Source organism: Diadema setosum, chromosome 7 (genome assembly GCF_964275005.1).
Source record: "Diadema setosum chromosome 7, eeDiaSeto1, whole genome shotgun sequence".
NCBI classification, from domain to species: domain Eukaryota; kingdom Metazoa; phylum Echinodermata; class Echinoidea; order Diadematoida; family Diadematidae; genus Diadema; species Diadema setosum.
In genome coordinates this window covers 7,672,356-7,691,570 of record NC_092691.1, presented here as the reverse complement: position 1 = coordinate 7,691,570, position 19,215 = coordinate 7,672,356, and the positions used below count along the sequence as shown (strand labels likewise).

The following is a 19,215-nucleotide window of genomic DNA, read 5'->3' as shown; positions in this document are numbered from 1 at the left end:
TTACCTTGACAAAGTCGTTTCTCTAAAGTAATATTCCCTTACGTTCCATTTGGTAAGTATAATTAGGTGTGTTTAACGGGTTCAAAGTGTCCAAAGGGCATACGTTAAGCACCATTTGCATCGGACATGTGTGCCCAATAACCAGCGTATTTTCCCGTTCATTTTAAGTCAAACTATGATTTATTTCATTCTCTACGAGAGGCAACTTTATATTTGGCGATAACAACGGTGGTCGCGGGAAAAATAAAAAATGTCTCGTCCTTTTGACAAACACATTGCTAGCGTGGAAGTGCCAAACAAATAAACGAACAAGAAAACAGTCTGCATGTATACATTATTAGACCTTGCATCACAGTAGTAATTTCTGTTTTTTTATTAATAGGAGCTCAAGAAACAGGCGATATCCGTCTCGTTGATGGTTCGGGACCTCACGAAGGACGCGTGGAAATTTTCTACGACTCTCAGTGGGGGACTGTGTGTGACGATTACTGGGATATAGCGGATGCATCGGTTGTATGTAGACAGCTCGGCTATGCTAGAGCCATCGACTACTTTCGAATAGCGTACTTTGGTAGAGGATCACCTAATCAACCTATCTACCTAGATGACGTACACTGCAGCGGAAACGAAACTAAGTTAACGGACTGCCATCACAGTGGTTGGGGAATTGAAAACTGCGTACATAACGAGGATGCGGGAGTGAGATGCGATATAGTTCACAACGAAGGTAAGATTCTAACGAGACCATCACACTCGGAATCGTTTATTGCTTGGGCAATGAATCATTTAAAGACGTGTAAAAAATAATAACAAATGTAAAACGTAATTCACTGGTTCCGAAAGATTGATGTTATTGTTTTTTCTTTTCCTTTCTTTTTATCTTTTACATTTTCTTCATTAATTTGTAACGACATATTAACATGAATTCTTAAATTTAGGGAGTATTTTTTTTTCTGCCAGGGCTAAGTAATGTTTAACATTAATTCTACTATGATTCAAATTCAATGGAAGTTTTCTTTTTCGAACCTTCAAGTCTCAGAGCCGTTTGTGAGGTTCCATCTTTTTACTGTAATCTACATTGTTTCCATAGGGTAAAATAATAATTTCTCTCCATTTTTCTGCTCATGTTTTATAATTTTCTTCACTTGCAGAATTTCCGACGTCCTCTAAATTTTCTTTTTTTCCCCCGATTTTTACATTGCCAGCGCATATTTTTAGACATGAAGGTGCCCTATTTGGCTTGTGCCGAAAGGGTGGGTTGGGTGGTGGCGCGTCGCGTTAATGGGAACACCACCCTTCGTCCAAAGCCCCCCCCCCCCCCCCTCCCCCGGTTTTGCCGAAAGGGTGCGTTGGTACTTTTTCTCATGTAATATTAAAAGACGAGTTTTTAATTTATATTTAACCTTCAAACAACCATTTCAAAGATGCTATCGTCCGGATCGGTTTACACTCTATTACAACTTGGTCTACAGCCAGTTGGTCTAATAGACTGTTTAATATCAGTTGGTCTAATATATACCAGTTGGTCTATCATCATTTCGTCCAATTACTGTTTGGTCTAATTGCTATTTGTTGTTTAATATCAGTTGGTTAAATATGAATTCAAAACTCGTCTTTTAACCCTATAAAGCCCAAGGGGGGGGGGGGCACATTGTGCCCCCTACCAGATTTTCATTCACCACTCCTTCGCCCTTAATCCAGTCTTAATCAAATTTTTTTCCCCCTTCCACAGGGTGTTTTATTCATACACATATTCAGAAAGTCACATTTACAAATAATTTTTTTTTTTTAAATACAAAACAGAATAATAATTTGGTTATCGACAAACAGTGGCCTACTGCACTTGTACATATAATAACAAAATTTCTTTAACTTTTTTTACAACATATAACTTATATCATTCTTTTATTTTATTGGCAGAAATAACCATGAAAACACTATGAATATCATGTAATTTTAATATTCAAAAGCACTTAAAGGGGAAGGCTAGTAACTGATCAGTGGGAATCAGTGGAAATGCTGGGAGATGATTGTGGCAATCCTTATGGGATTCATTTAAGAGTTCATTGTATATCTATTGTTGTGTGAAAATGATTTGCTTCAGAATGGTCTCATATTCAAGTAATGTGCAGTTTAATGCTTCCAGGTTAGCGTCCCTGGTCAGTTACGGAGCATTAATCTGCACATTACTTGAATATGAGACCGTTCTGAAGCAAATCATTTTCACACAACAATAGATATACAATGAACTCTTGAATGAATCCCATAAGGATTGCCACAATCATCTCCCAGCATTTCCACTGATTCCCACTGATCAGTTACTAGCCTTCCCCTTTAATAAATAAAGCCCATTTTTTCACAAAATTTTTTTCTCTACTATTCATTTGACTTATACATTTTTCCATCTCAAAATAACATTTTATCTCAGATATTATATGTTCGAATGACGGAACGGTCTTTTTTAATTTCGGTGAAAAAATTTTCTCTTCTTATAACAATCATCATACAGTTTAATGCACTGTTGTTGAGACCATAGAATCCGAATAACTTGTGTTGGTTTGTAAATACAATTTGTTTATCTATCTTCAAAAGTAACCATCGCTCAAACTTATTCCATATATTATTTGAATAAGGACATGAACAGAATATATGCATTATGGTTTCCTCACTGTCATTACAAAACGTACACTTTTTATCTGTTACAAAACCAAATTTTAAAAGAGCGTCTTTCATATATAATATTCTATTGAGAATCTTAAATTGAAACCACCTCATATTAATATCAATAGTTGATTCAAAAGGAATTAAACAGTATAAAGACCATGTTTCATCATCAAGATCCAACATACTACTCCACTTAACAAAACTGTTACAATGTTTTGACGTGTGTCTTAACAACGTTTGATAAATATCAGAACAACCTTTCTTATGTTTCAGTATTACATTTAAACCATGAGGAATAAAAGGGTCTGCTATTTTCGACATGCAGTTTTTTTCAAATGATTGGATAGAATTACACAGTCCACCGTGCTGACGAAAGTTAGTTTGTATACCAAACTTCCTCTGAAATTCAAAATATGAAAGAAATTTTCCATCATTATCTAACAAGTCATTTATAAAACGTACACCTTTTTCACACCAAGACTTAAAATATACAGTGTTATTATTCATTTTAATCAAAGGATTATTCCAAAGAGGCTGGCTTGCCCAATTATCATTTGTATTAATTTGTAGAAATTCTGAAAAAGCCAGAAGTACCTCTTTCCAAAAATCATTAGACATTACATTGGCAAGTTTTTTGTAGTACAGTGACCCCATAAATAAATGAAACGATACTGGTTGGGGCAAAAAAGAACGGAACATGTGGAACGTATAATTTTCAGTCTGCGGATCACAAATAAACCTTCTGATCCAGGATATTTTAAGAGATTTAGCATGCATGAAAACATCAATCATTTTAGTACCACCATGACAATATAGCTGGCACATTTGATTTCTATTTATTTTATCGGGTTTATTTTCCCATATGAACGAATAAAAACAATGATTTATATCTGTCAATGTTTTAAAATTTGGTTCAGGAAGTGATAACAACAAATAATTTAATTTTGACATCAATAATGATTTAACTACAGTAATTCTTCCTAAAACAGTAAGTGATCGTTTAGACCAAGAGGTCATTGTGTTTGTAATATCTTTCATTTTTTCACAATAATTTTGTTCAACCATTTCATATAATTTAACTGAAAATTCTATTCCCAGGTACCTAAAGTACCTACCCTGAAAAATCCAGTCAAAATTACAATCTTCCAATAATTTAATTCTACAATTCCGATTCTTTCCTATCCATATTATTTTAGTCTTTCTGGGGTTAATTCTTAAATTCGATATGTTAGCAAAAGTATCAAAAATCTCAAGAGCATCTTTTAGATCCTGATCTGATCCGTTAAGTGTTAAAAGTGTATCATCTGCGTATTGTAATACTTTAAAATTTTTTTCATTAATTTGCAACCCAACCACAGAATTCGTGTGCCTAATCATAATTCCAAGAATTTCACTGACCAACAGAAAAAGGTAGGGTGACAAAGGATCTCCTTGTCGACAGCCCTGTTCTATTTTGAATCTATCTGTAAAATAACCGTTCACTAAAACACTGGAAGTAGCATTGTTGTAAAACAACTGAACCCATTTTTTTCATAGATTGGCCAAAGTTAAAAAAATCTAAAACTTTAAAAAGAAACTTATGAGACACAGAATCAAAAGCCTTTTCGAAGTCAATTAAAAGTAACAAACCTGGTATATCATGTAACTCTGTATATAAAAGTATATCATACAGTAAACGAATATTTTCACCAATGTATCGACCTTCCAAAAATCCGGTTTGATTTCCATGTATCAAATATGATAAAAATTTCTTAAATCTGTTTGCTATACAACCAGATGCCAGTTTATATATTACATTCAATAAAGAAATTGGACGCCAATTCTTCAGAAACTGTCGGGGTTGATTTACTTTTGGAATTAATGTGATTACTCCCATTTTTTGTGCTGCCGACTTTTGTCCTGAAAAATAAGCATAATTTAAGGAATTTAACAAAAAAGATTTTATTTCCTTCCAAAAAACACGATAAAACTCCACGGTAAAAGCGTCTAATCCGGGAGATTTGTTACATTTCATATTTTTTAACACAGAGTATACCTCTTCTTCATTTAAGGGACCTTCTAATGATAACGACATTTGTTGTGATAATTTTGGTATGTCAGAAGATGACAATAATAAGTCTAAATCTACATCTGTGGTTTCTTTTTCTTCATACAAACAGGAATAAAACTTAAACACTTCTTTCTGTATATCGCACTGATTCATAATAATATCATTTTCACAAAAAAGCTGACGAATTTGTCTATTAACATTATTTTGTTTTTCCAAGGTTAAGAAATACTTTGAGGGCTTCTCTCCTAATTCCATCCACTTAATCCTGCTTCTCATTGCGATTCTTTCACTTTCTTTTTAGCGTAATATTTCAAATTCTTCTTTCTGTTTATTTATTTCATCTAATATTTCACTTTTATCATTACACAATAATAATTTTTCTTCTAAATCTTCTATATTTTTCTCCAATTCCTTTTCTTTATCAATATTTTGCTTTTTAATATAAGAAGCGTAAGAAATAGGTTCCCCACGTATTATCAGCATTAAAGTTTCAAAAAATAACTGATCATTAACAGTCAGCTGACATTCACCAATTACGTTGTCATTGTGATCAAACTGGACACTTCTCTTTGCATAAAATATAATTTATAATTTGTTTAATTTTCTGAACATATATTTCATCTTTCAATAAAATATTATTAAATATCCAAAACCCTGGTCCCCGTTTAAACTCATTAAGATTTAAACTAAGAGAAACTTTAGCATGGTCAGTACGGTAACCTGAAGAAATATCAGTGTTACTAACTAAAGAGAGCAATTCGGAGGATATTAAAAAGAAGTCTAATCTACTTTGCTTAAAGGGATTTTGTTGCCGCCACGTATAACATCTCTCATCCGGATTACATATTCTCCATGGATCACATAAACTTAAATCATTTTTCATTGTGTCTAATTGTTTTTTGGCCCTAGGGTTATTTACATGTACATAATTATATGTATCGAGGGTTGTATCCTGAACTAAGTTCCAATCACCACAAAGGATAGTATGTGGGTTTTCGAATTCTAATATAATCTTTTGAAGGTCAACAAAAAAAATCAGGTTTATCAGTATTCGGACCATATAAAGATACAAATGTCAGATTATATTCATATAATTTCAAATCTAATATCACAAAGTTTCCTGTTTTATCTATCTGAACTCTATTAACTTTTACTGGGATTGTGTCTTTAAATAATATGGCGACACCTCTTGAATTTGAGGTATTACATGAAAGAAAACATTCACCTTTCCATTCCTTACGGATTTCTGCCTCAGTGCTCGGTATAAAATGAGTGTCTTGAATACAACAAACATCATACTTTTTTGACTTCAGATACGACAAAACATCTTGCCTTTTTTGGCTATTCGCTAGGCCACGACAATTCATCGAAATAAATGTTACATTATCCTGCATTAGGTAAATATACTTTCAGAAAACGTGCAAAAGGACAACCTGTGGAAGTAGTTTTCAAATGAATAACACACAATAGACTACAAAAGACAAATAGCAAAACACACACGGGAGAGGGCGTGCTAACCAAAACTCGGTTGCTTACCCGAAGAGTCTCAAGCGACCCCTCAACAACAATTAAAAATAAAATAAACCCAAAACCCAAAAAGAAGCTCCATGGGAACACCTACCCCCAGAGTACTTAGAAAAATGTTTGCAAACCAAGATGCCACGAAATGGTGGCACCTCTGCGTGAAACAATTAAAATTAGCATGTACACACTGCTTTCAAATACTAGTACACCCCTGTAGCCCGCGTATGCCTCGTAAAAACGTATTCGTGTCTGTCATGCATCTCGGGTCGAGGGAACCCTGAAAATACTTCAAACAAAACTACCATATGTGACTGTGCACCTCAAAACGAACATAAAGTCGCACACACTGATTTTGCGTGAGGACTGAAAATAAGTGAAATGGGTCAACCTAGCCGAACTTGACTTTTTCATATTTTCTGAAAGAGCGGGTCTTCTTTTACATTATGCTAAAATTTGATATCATAAAACGGGCAGGAAAGTGTGTTTTTTAGCAGTTTATCTCGAACATTTTTGGTAGAATAGTGTGATTAGGTGTGTCTTTAGAATCCCTTTTTTCATTTCTGAAAAACCTTGTCCACACTCTTCAGTTTCAACTCTAATAACTTTTGAAAGGATAGTGCTACTGCTTTGAAAGTTGGCACTAATTATGGACAGTATGTGTTACTGAGGCATATTTAATTTCAGTTTAATCTGATAATCCCTTCATTGTTGTTACTCTGGTGGTTTACTTCCTGTTTTTTGTCCCATTCATCGCACAGCCAGCATGGTTTGGTAAAGATTAAGCGCTTGAATAGACATTGTACTTTAGAGCCTCTTTTCTCAGTTCACACTTTTCCTGAGTTTGTGCTTTCTTTGCAATATTTAGATAGGTTAGGAGAGTCCATTTGATTTGAGTTATACATCATTTTAAAGCTTAAAGTCTGCTCTTTCAGAATATGGTCTTAACTAAAAATTCATGTCTGGCGACTTTTTGTTTGTTTTGAGGTGCAAGGTCGCATATAATGTCATAAACATGTATTATGCATACATGTATGTATAGACATATAATATAATATAATATAATAAGTTTTAATCAAATTTGGTGACTTTTCCAAAAATCTTATTCCGAACATTTTGATATATAATTTAGCTATATTTGATATTGCTGGTTGCCATGGCAACAATAAAAGTGACAACCATGTCAGTCAGATTTTGCATATTTTTCTGTTCCAATTCCAATTAACCATATTATAATGTATAAAATGGGCGTTTCTTGGCTGAAATCTGCCGAAGGAGCAAAATGTGAAGTAATTATGGCCCTGAAATGTTTTTTCTATTATTTCCTTTGTTTTTCTGTGACAATGCCATAAAACAGTAGATATAATAGAGATACTTGAAAAATAACAGTATTTTCCAAAGATTGCCATTCTATTTTGTGTCATTTTGATTCCTCCACCCAAGTTATACCTCTCTTTATCACATTATCAATCTGCAAACTTAAAATTCCGATATTATTGGAATATGAAATATGATAACTATGCATGTACCTATCCCTAACAATACATCACAGGTCTCATAATGTATTTCTTTATTTTGTTATGAATAGCGCCCCCATGTGGTGACTTTAAGAAATTTCAACGATAACAAATATTGAGCTTTGACTTGCAGATCATTTGTGGTAAATATGAGAAATATTGGTCTATGATAAGACATACTGGGGATAAAGAAATTATACAGAAAAATCATGTTTTTAGCATATTTCCTATGTATTTCTTTATATTTTGGTAAATAGCGCCCTCTATGTGTCACCATGAAAAAAAAATCACGTATGCGGTCATGTAGACTATGAGTTGCTCTACCCATGTGCCAAATGTGACGATGAAACATCAAACAATAACATCAAAATAGCTTGGGCTTTATAGGGTTACATGAGAAAAAGAGAAAAAGTACCAACGCACCCTTTCGGCAAAACCGGGAGGCTTTGGACGAAGGGTGGGGTTCCAATCAACGCGACGCGATCCAACGCTCCCAACGCACCCTTTCGGCAAAACCGGGGGGCTTTGGACGAAGGGTGGTGTTCCCATTAACGCCACGCGCCACCACCCAACCCACCCTTTCGGCACAAGCCTTTCTAGTTATCCCCGAACTGTGTGTTTGGTTATGACTTTGTAGACAACACAAATTTTAACCTGAACTATATATCTAGTTTTATCTCTAAACATTGTAATTGCTCTGCGTATTGGCAGTACTAGAAATAGCAATAATAGAGGAATGCATTAAATGCCAATTGCCTTGAGTTTAATTCAAAATCCGAATTTTCGGGGGCCTCCTCCTTCGTCAGGTATGACAGTGCTAATGAATTTTCACAGTGATATTACTGTTATAGCAGTTATAACAGTCTACAAACCTCATTATTTCTATTCATACTGATTAACTTGATTAAGGAAATTTACATCTCATTACCTCAAGCCGAACGCACATGACATTGCGTCTTTCATAGAATTATGCGTTCATATCTTACAGCTATACCGTTTACTCTGCGGGAAAAAAAAGCAAGTTACAAAGCTGCTTGTGCTACTTGTATTTGATATCATTTTCGTAGAACCAATGCATATGATTTACTCTTTTCTAGTGTTGTGCAGCTACAGAGGACTTTATGGGAGTACCTTTTATCCTAAAGTTCAAGGGGCATATGGGTGGCTCAGAGAAGAATCTGTATAGAACAACAGACATTTATGTTCAAACGGATGCACAGATGGAGAAGATTTATTCACTTTCATTTTCTTGACTACTTTTGATCAGGAGCAGACAATGGAAGAAAAGAAACCTAAATGCCCGTGGCAATGATGGCAAATTTTAAAGAAACGGTTCTTTTTTGCTTATGGCATTGTGATGTTCTGAACTCCTTCCAAGACGTACATTTGAATGCATGTACATTAGAATATAACACTATTTGGATATCAAAAGCTATTATAAATATTAAGATATAATGCAATTCAATCTTGTATCATCTCCTGCAAGGTGACATAAGATTGGCTGACGGTCCGACGTCTAGAGACGGTCGACTTGAAATCTACCACAACAACGAATGGGGCACTGTGTGCAGTACAACCTGGGGTCCCGAGGAAGCAGAGGTAACCTGTCGTCAACTAGGGAATGATGGAGTGAACAATGTATACTACTCTCCCACACCTGGTAATGGACCTATCCACCTGACCCACGTGGGCTGTAATGGGAATGAGACTGGACTCGTTAACTGTAACATTACATACAGCGATGATGGAAACATCTCATGTACACACAGCGAAGACGTGGGAGTGGATTGTTACACTTTACAAAGAGATCCCTCAGGTAAATTCGATTTTAGAATGTACACCAGAAATTGTCTCAATTCCTTAAAGATAGATATTTTCTGACATGAAATGACAGTTCATAATGAGGTCCGACAAGCAAGGTACAAATTCGCATTATAGGAGAATGAGCATCATACATACACACTTTAAGGTCATGTTGCTCCGTAAAACCATGCGAATACGTCTTTTTCGTTTCAAAAAAAGTTTTACCCCTTCATAATTTCTCGGGTGTATTCAAATACGAAATCTTAACAAAACAAATGAAACGCATTGTCTGCAATGTGAATTACCGTTTAATACCAAAAATAGGTATAGAATGCTGGTTTACGAGATATTGGGGTCGGCTGTTCCAAATCGTGGAAACAACTTTTGTTACCAAGCAAAGAAAGCCTGTTCGTAGACGAATGACATATATTAGTGTGTCACATTTCGTATGTAATCAGCAATTTACTACAATTTCTTTTTTCATATCAAGTGGAGTTTACTTAAATTCCGTCACCACCAAAGTTACTGCTTACCACGGAAAGCGAATGTCTATGAGGTAATGTTCAAATTTGATGCACATTACGACCATGGTAGACTTGATCATATCTGCTAACCTCGTCTGTTGGTATCTTCCGCATTTTCACTTATAAAAAAAAAAATATGTGGAGAGGCTATATAAGATGTACGTTTATATGTATATATGATATGTATATATGATTAAATATATATATATATATTTATATATTTATATAATATGTATATATGATTAAATATATATATAAATATGTACAGCGTGTCCCAGAAAAAACGAAACCGGGTTTCCATGCAACTTTTTACTGTCGAAATCCTACATTTTCTTTATGAGATATACATAAATGAAAAGATAAACTTTTCTTCTTTCATTTGATGTACAACTTAATGTTCATTGTTCATGCATGACTGAGTTAGAACAATGAACAGTGGGGCTAGCAAATTTTCATTTGCACGCGCAAATTATGACTTTAAGTGAATTTTTCAGACTTTTAACGTTACGATTTTGAAAAACAAAGTTCATTAGCCAAATATTCATATTTTCTTCTTTCATATGAGACCTAACGCGTCAAATATGAAAAACGCATGCTTGAGAAAAATTTCCATGATAACATGCTTTATTTCTACCGATTCTATATACTGATAGTCGAAAAACAAGCATTCAGCTCTCCCGACTTAGCATTAGACAATGGGCTCGTCTGCACCATTGAATTCACACAAAACAACCGCAGTGCTACAGTGAATGTTGTTCGGGGGGGGGGGGGGGTATTTACAGAGAATGCTGTATGAGACGGAAAGCCCTTTGTTGTCATTTATTATAAAATAAGCTATGAGACATAACCAAAATTATTGAAGACTAATATCGTGAGTATGCTCAGGCTTCACGCAGTCCAATGGCTATGGCAAACAACATTACAACAATGATACACATTTTGATGATTTAGTATTTAAAACTTATTTCCCTGTTTTCATTCCTCTCTACATTTCTCTCACGCGTGGTTAGTCCTTCATCACTGACAGGATTTTGAAGTTTTTGAAAGGGGAGGTGAAGTACAAAGAGAGGGTACATCACTTTATTTATCACTGAACTTGCGCTTCTAACATTTCAAAGGTGCAAGTGCAGGGCAGAAAGTCGTCTTTTTTTTTCGGGAGGGGGGGGGGGGGGGCTCGGAAGGTTTTTTTCGGTCCGTTTCTCCCACCCCACCTTCCCAATCATTCCGCTGATGAACACCAACACCCTTTGCTCTGTAGTTAGCTGCATGGTCAGGCAAGCTCATGATCATGTGCTAATTTAAGACCTTATTCAAAACTGAACAGTCAGTAACAATCTCTTTTACCCCCTCCCTTCATGTTTATGTAAATTCATTGAAGCATGAAGGCCATTGTTATCTGCCAAGTTGGGCATATCGGGAAAGCTAACTGGCTCCTTATTTATTATCTATCCATCTGGGTAAGATGGAAGCATATTTTCAAATTCAGTTTTCTAGAGCAGGCGTTGACCATTTTTGACGCATGGGATATCATATGAAAAGAAAAAAATGGATAATAAGGCTATGATTTTATTTCATTTTTTTTGCAAAAGATTGCTGAAAAAGTCTGAAAAACTCATTCAAAGTCGACATTTGCTCGTGCAAATGAAAATTTAGTAGCACTACTGTCTATTGTTCTAACTCGGTCAGCACGAATTTTGAACAATGAGTTGTGCATCAAATGAAAGAAGAGAAGTGTATCTTTCAATCCATGTACAACTCATAAAGCAAATTTGTAATTATGATCGCAAAGAATTGCAATGAAACTCGGTTTCGTTTTTTCTGGGACACGCTGTATATATAATACATCATTATATAATTATATATGTATATAATATTATATAATAACACAAACATGTTGATTTCTTTTGAGGATCACTAATGTCCGATGGATAATGCCGATTAAAACTTTGACGGATTCATATTTTGCAGCAATGGAAGGGGACATTCGCCTTTCCTGGGACTCAACACCAGAGAGATATGGTTACTTGGAGATATACCACGGTAACTCTTGGGGCACCGTATGTATACAAGGGTGGGGCCTATACGACTCGCAAGTTGCTTGCCGGCAACTCGGTTTCTTGACTTCAGGAATATCTTACAATAGCAGATCGAATCCAGGAATCGCTGGGCCTGTCTATCTCTCTGAAGTTAGCTGTACCGGGAGCGAGGTTGCACTTTCCCACTGCCCCCACGGTGGTTGGGGGAACAACAGCTGCCGGCACACGGCTGATACATGGCTATCATGTTCATACGACTACAATGGTACGTGTCTATACCGTATACGAATTTCTAAATGTTGCCTTTGAAATGGAAATCAATTGGTGGCGTCGAGATCAAACAAATACAACGATACAAATTACGAATGAATATCGGACAAGAAAAAAGCGGAATATCCCTTTTACGATTTCCCACTTTTTCCACAACAAGAACGAGACGTTGCTTATTGAAGAAAATTAAATGACATTTCGCAGGCATGGTACTGAAAGTCGCCCAATTTCTTGCACATTAACTTTCTTTCCTCTTTGTGACACCTCTCTTATTTTTATTCTATTTTCTTCAAAGATGTTTTCTAAATGTTATTGGTCAAATGCATGAATTACCAAAAAGCTCCCCCAAACTCTCACATTTTCTTTCTCTTCAGATATTAAGAGGTTAAATTGACATTTTAGTGTACACACGTGTATATCTGGTCCCCTGTTGTTCTCTCCTAGAAACGCATAGAGACTGGCGCGAAATGCGAAAATAAATGTGCGTGATCAAATTGCCGTTGTCTTTTCTCAAGTGACTTCCTGAAGAAGAGTTCATAATCTCCTTATCGAATAGTTCTATATTTGTTATGATTTTGCAATGAAGAGCTTTTTTTTGGGGGGGGGGGGTGGGGGGAGGGGGAGGGAGTGGGGGTGTTTGGGGAAGGTGGTTACAGTTGCATAGTTGTTTCATATACATATGAAAACTTTCACTATTTCAAATGTGCTATATTCACATGTGATGGTGGAAGTGAGGAAAACCTATACGATTTTTCATTCATTACACACATTCATTAATTCTTTCATTTTTTCACTTAAAACATTTAACGTGAATATAAAAAAAAAAAACCGTAAAAGTAATATCATGTTTCATGTAACATAGTACTACGTAGAAAGGCGTCCTTATTCAATCAAGGGTGTAAACATGCTGCTTAAAAGTGAACTTGTATATTCAAAATATGCAGTACCCTCGCTACAAAAACGGTACATTGCCACAAAACTTATAACATAAGTAAAAATGAAGCGAGCATCCCATGTGCAATAGTACACTTGTCATTATATCAGTGTAAGCACGCACACGCACATGCATACACACAATACTCACTCACAGTGGCGCCGAACAAGATTAAAACAACAAAAGAAAGTAGAAGTTTGTGGTCACCCAATAAAGGGAACAGTGAAAAAGGTGGAATAAGAAGCAAATAGAGGGAGAGAAAGAGAAAGGGGAGGGGATTCAAGTGAGAGAAAGCAGGGCAGTTTATTGTCCATGCAGGGATTACACCATAATAGGCCAAATAATAGTCATATTAGGCGGAAAAATCTGCGAATCCACATGGATTTTTAACGAATTGATCCTATAGGGATTTTGTAGATTTAGTACCTTTTGGAGCAAACACGGTGATGTACAACATGTAAGTGTTGTTTTGGTAATTGGTTTCTGTGATTTTGTGTATATTTTCTTGGGATAATGTCCACGCAATGGCATTCCTAGATCTCTCCAAAGAATTTATATTCATAGAAACTCACAGCTTATCTAGAAAACTGCACAGCTACACAGGACTTTTTTTATCCAGGTTTTTTTTTTTTTTTTTTTTTTTTTTTTTTTTTGATCCAGCTGGATTTGGCACCTTTAAGAATAAAACTTAAGTTTAATTGCTGGATCTCGCCTTTTCTAAAATACTGACTAATTTCAATTCTTTGAAGAACTACTTAAAATGAATAATATAGAAAAGTAGCTTTGAAGATATATGCATTTATCGTCATTTGGAAAGGAACTTCATGATATACATACTATATATGACCCTGTATCACAAAACCAACAAAAAGTCGTTAGACAAGCGTTCTTAGATAAGGGCAAATTCCGAAAGAGGAGATTTTAAGCTTGGAAAAGAGGCTCTGAAGGATAGAGTCTATTCAAGCGTTTGACCTTTACCAAGCAGAGCGTGTTGTGCAATGATTTGGAAAAAAAAAACAGGATGTAAAACACCATAGCAACAAAATGAAAGGATTAGAAGATCAAGCTGAAAGTATGCTTTGATAACATGAAGAGTTTGTTTGCAAAAACCGATAAGTCCATTTTTGAAGATTTTGAAGTACGGTCTCTGTAATAAAGTACAAAATAATACCTTTTAAATGATATATTGGTCACTACATATAAAGGTACATTTTTAAAGTTATGGTGAAAAGAAGCAAACAATTTCTTATTATTCTCTTTATTTTTCTTGACCTTTAATCGCAAATATATCCATTTGGCAAATATGGACTTATCTGTTTTTGCAAACAAACTCTTCACATATTCTGTACATGACTAATACCATTTTCAAACTAGTACCATCATCTTTCCAAAAGGTATTAGAGCTGAAACTGTAGAGTGTGTAAAGGATTAAAAAAAAATAAAAGGGGTATCTAAGACATATCAATTACCCTTATCTTCAGAAGCTGTTTTAAACAAACTGCTAAAACACAATTTTCCATTCGCATTATGATTCCGAACCTATTATGTACAGGAAGATTTACTCTCTCAGAAAATATGAAAAGCTCAAGATTGCCCAGGTTCATCTGTTTTGATTCCTCATGTAAAATTAGGATGTGCGACTTTTTGTTGGTTTTGTGATGCATGGTCGCATACAAATTATATGCACTATGACTGAGCCTAATATCACTGTTCGATGCTTAAACAACTTTAAATTCGATTACATTCTTATATTATTTGGCCGATGATAAGGATATTGTTTTTTTTTTTCAGTTTTACACAGGAAACCTGGCCAGAGTTACTTGTAGTTTTTTTTTTTTAATTACGTGATGAACTGTGAATACAACAAAACTAATATGGGTGGTTTATTTCCTTGTCTTGAGGGTACATTTTACAAAATCCTCCAAATCAGTCATTTATAATCACCGGATGAAATAAAAGTATGAAACTGAGGAGAGCCAATCTCCTCCAAAATCACAGTAATCCTGACATGAATAAATATTATAAACTGCAATCTTCCTAATCAGTACAACTTAATCGATCTTCAAAATCTTCCTAATCCATACAAATTTATCGATCACTCCAATCAATCATTTAAAAAAATCCAGCCGTTGTAATAATGCCTTTTCGGGGTAATGATGATGTTATTTTTCCACGTTTTCAATGGTTTTTGCCACATAGAAAATAAAGGAGATAATTGTTAGTTGTTCTCTAATTGCAAGATCCTCTTAATACGTTGAAAGACAAAAGTTAAAATGGTCGTGTTATATGTCGGTGTCATTTCCGTGTGTTTTTTATGCCAACAATGTCAAAAATTCAGCTGAAGATGGGGACGCCCGAATTGTTGACGGTGAAAGTGCTTGGGCTGGCAGACTTCAGGTATTCCACGACCAGAGGTGGGGCACGATTTGTAATGACAGCTGGTCCTACGAGAATGCACTGGTTGCCTGTCATCAGCTCGGCTACCAAGGTGTCGTGACACCATACCGTGACTTTGGACCAGGATATGGTCCAATCCACCCTGGTGACGTATAGTGTGCACGGGAAACGAACATACCTTGACGGACTGCTCGCACAGTGAATTGGGTGCCAGTGGCTGCACATCCCACGAACAGGATGTTGGTGTTCACTGTACTGAGGAGAGGTTAGAAGGTGAGCGATGCCAGTATATGTGTAAGTCAGTATTATATAATAGGGAGGAACTGCTGAAGGGTGGATGGGACTGGTCCTGAAGCTTGCCTCTTCCCCTTAAACGAAAGTTTGAAAATTATAATTTTTTTTATTGTTATATGTACGAATGAACCCTATGTCCAACGGACTCTCTGCAATTCTCTCAAAACATGGATTATTCTATCTAAAGCATTGTTATTCTGGACACGTCATCAGTCATATCCATACTATAGTCATATACTTATATCCCTACTTATACCCCTACTGCACGTTCTACTTATATCCCTTCTTAAAACACCTACAACCCACATTAAGAGGAATTGTTTTACGAATGCTTGAACAGAGCATCGCTTCAAGACTAACATAGACGAGATTTGGGGACTTTGTTTCTAAAGTCAAGCTAGTTCGATGCCACAATCAGTGCTGAGAAGATGTTGACTACCTAAAAAGACATATATTTTCTGTACCAAAATTGGGAGCCTTCATTCTTTATTGCTCTTTCATTTTCTCAAACATCTGTTGAGTGCAGGTGAAGAAGGTGATCTACGTCTTGTTGACGGCTCTACGTCCGGCCGGGGACGAGTCGAAATCTTTCACGACTTCGAGTGGGGTACTATCTGCAATGACAGCTGGTCGCGAAATGAAGCTGTTGTGGCCTGTCGTCAACTCGGGTATGATTCGGTTGTCAATTCAAACGAATACTTCGGAGCTGGTGAAGGACCGATCCACCTGGATGAGGTTTATTGCACAGGATATGAATTGCGATTGGAAGACTGCAGTCATAATGGTTGGGGTACACACGACTGTGCTCATTACAAAGACGTTGGGATCCACTGTTCGTACGGTGATATAATCACCGGTAAGAATATCTTTGGAATTCTTTTCGCCAGCAAAAAAAAAAAAAAAAAAGAAAAGAAAAAAAAAGAGAGAGAAATACACGTTTCGAAATGTTAATCATCTAGACCAGAAATCGTAAGGTACTTATACACATTAACGGAATTTGTATCCCTAATCAAATATTCTCTGCAATGTTAGTAGTTACTGGTCTGGATATGTATTTTGATTGTCAGTTGCCGTTCTCTAATATCTATAGGATATCTAAAAAAAAATTTAAATACTTTTCTTACATCTTAAGCTTGTTTCTTCACCGTCATGGAAGGAAAAGCGCTCTCTTTTTAATTGATTCATGATTGTACTTTTCATGCCATTGCAGCTTCTACACCTGAGACCCATGCTGGGTTAATGGGATGGGCGATTGTACTTATAGTAATTGCAGCCGTGGCTGTGGTGGTCTTTGTCATCATATGCTTATGTTCAACAACGAAAGAGCCACGGACTATCGCCACCTCAGGAATTCCAATCAGCGGTCAAACCATGCCCACTGGGCATACTAACTCTGTGGCCTTAGGACAGAATGGCATCATGTATTACAACCCAAACGACATCATCCCAGAGAGTGATGGGGCCCCGCCGCCTACTTACTCTGACGTCATGGCAAATTCACCCATTGCCTACAACACGTACAAGCAATCTACGGACATGGGCGATCCTCGTGGATGTACACCAATACAAGCAGGAGGAGCACATATGTCTTCTGTAGATATCGAGGCAGTGAATAACAGTTAATCTATTTCATTATTCATAGATATTCCGTGTATGCTTTAGAACAATAAAGGATAGAAGAACGACAGCGGGCGAACAATCAAAGAGTGCCCCTAGGTTTGATACTGGTCGTTTATACGTCATCGCTACGAAAATCTTTCGAGGTCTATATCTTTTTTTTTTCAACATTCTAGCAGTTGTAAATAATATTCTCATTTTTCCTAGTATCAGCATCATCGTCCAGTTTACGGAGTGTAATACCAGTTTTGATCAGATATAGTTGTCAAGAATCACTGTGTCACCCTATGCAACCTTAAGAATGTAATTATTAACGTTTTATGAAAAAAAAAAATCAGTACACTTGATAGTTTACATGTAGTGCAGTTTATGTTGCAAACACTGGTGGTCAGCTATAACGGTAATCGTTTTCTCGGGATTGCTTTCGTCAAATAATCAGATGCTCTCTGAGGACTACTCTCACTTCATAAAATGTCATAAGGAGAAATGTTTATCATTGTGAATAATAACGGATTAAAATTGACACGTTAACATGTAAATGCTTACTTGTAGGCACATTTTAGATGTATACATATCCGTGTTTATGATTTGTTTGTCTACCTCTCTGTGTATATCACTTGCACTCGAACGTTTTTAGATATTCAAGATTTTTGTGGCCATTTTGAAGGCCACCTTGGATATCTCAAAACCCTCAAGGATGGCAGAGTTGCATCAACCAGATTCGAATTCCGCTACCTCGAAATAGGGTAAAATTATGCCTTTTTTTAGTTCACTCACTTTTATTTGGAAATACTAAATTAGAATTGAACTTTTTGGCGTCCATTTTGGATAAATCGAAACTGTCAGTGATGCAAGAGTTGCATCACGTAGATGTGGATTCAGCACCCTCAGAGTAGGTTAGAATCATCGGGGCATTTCAATACTTCACCACTGTTAAAGAAATATATGGAAATTTTTATTTTTGGATATATTATATCGAATATCTCAAAATCGATAAGTAAGCGTCATCTAGATTCAGATTCAGGGCTCTGAAAGATGAAAACGTTCGTTCTTATTTCCAATTTTATACCATGTAAATAAGAACTTCTAAGAATGTTTGCGGCTATTTTGAATACTTCAAAATCACGCAGATTCGTATTCAGCACACTCGAATTAGAGTTAAACCATCTTTAAACATTGGGCGGACGGTAGAACAAGGTTCAGCCTCAGGCACCCAGGCTTGATAGGCCTACTTTAAAAATGTTTCCGTTTACAATAAATTATGTTTTTTTAATTATCATCATGTACATCAGTTAACAATTGTTCTAATTGTGCACAGATAAATGTTGAACATAATAATTGCAGTGTCATTCGATTGATCCAAGTCTTAAAGCTTTCAGTATATCAGCCTTATCCACCCTCGTGTTAGGTTCTTTTTGGTCCTTGCAAAGTATCTATTCTTTCTCTTACTATGTTCATTTGTATATAAATTTTGTATTACACTTTGACTTTTACTTTTAACATATTGTTAAACAATTAAATTTGTCAAAATTCTGTGCATTTTAGTATAACTATTTGTTACATGGAAATGAAATAATGGAAATTGAAT

General features: G+C 35.8%; 1 pseudogene; it reads left to right on the top strand.

Annotated features, from left to right (window-relative positions):
- LOC140230666 (scavenger receptor cysteine-rich domain-containing protein DMBT1-like) overlaps nt 1-17,633 on the top strand; it is a 50,065-nt pseudogene extending 32,432 nt beyond the window's left edge.
- The last annotated feature ends 1,582 nt before the right edge of the window (nt 17,634-19,215 follow it).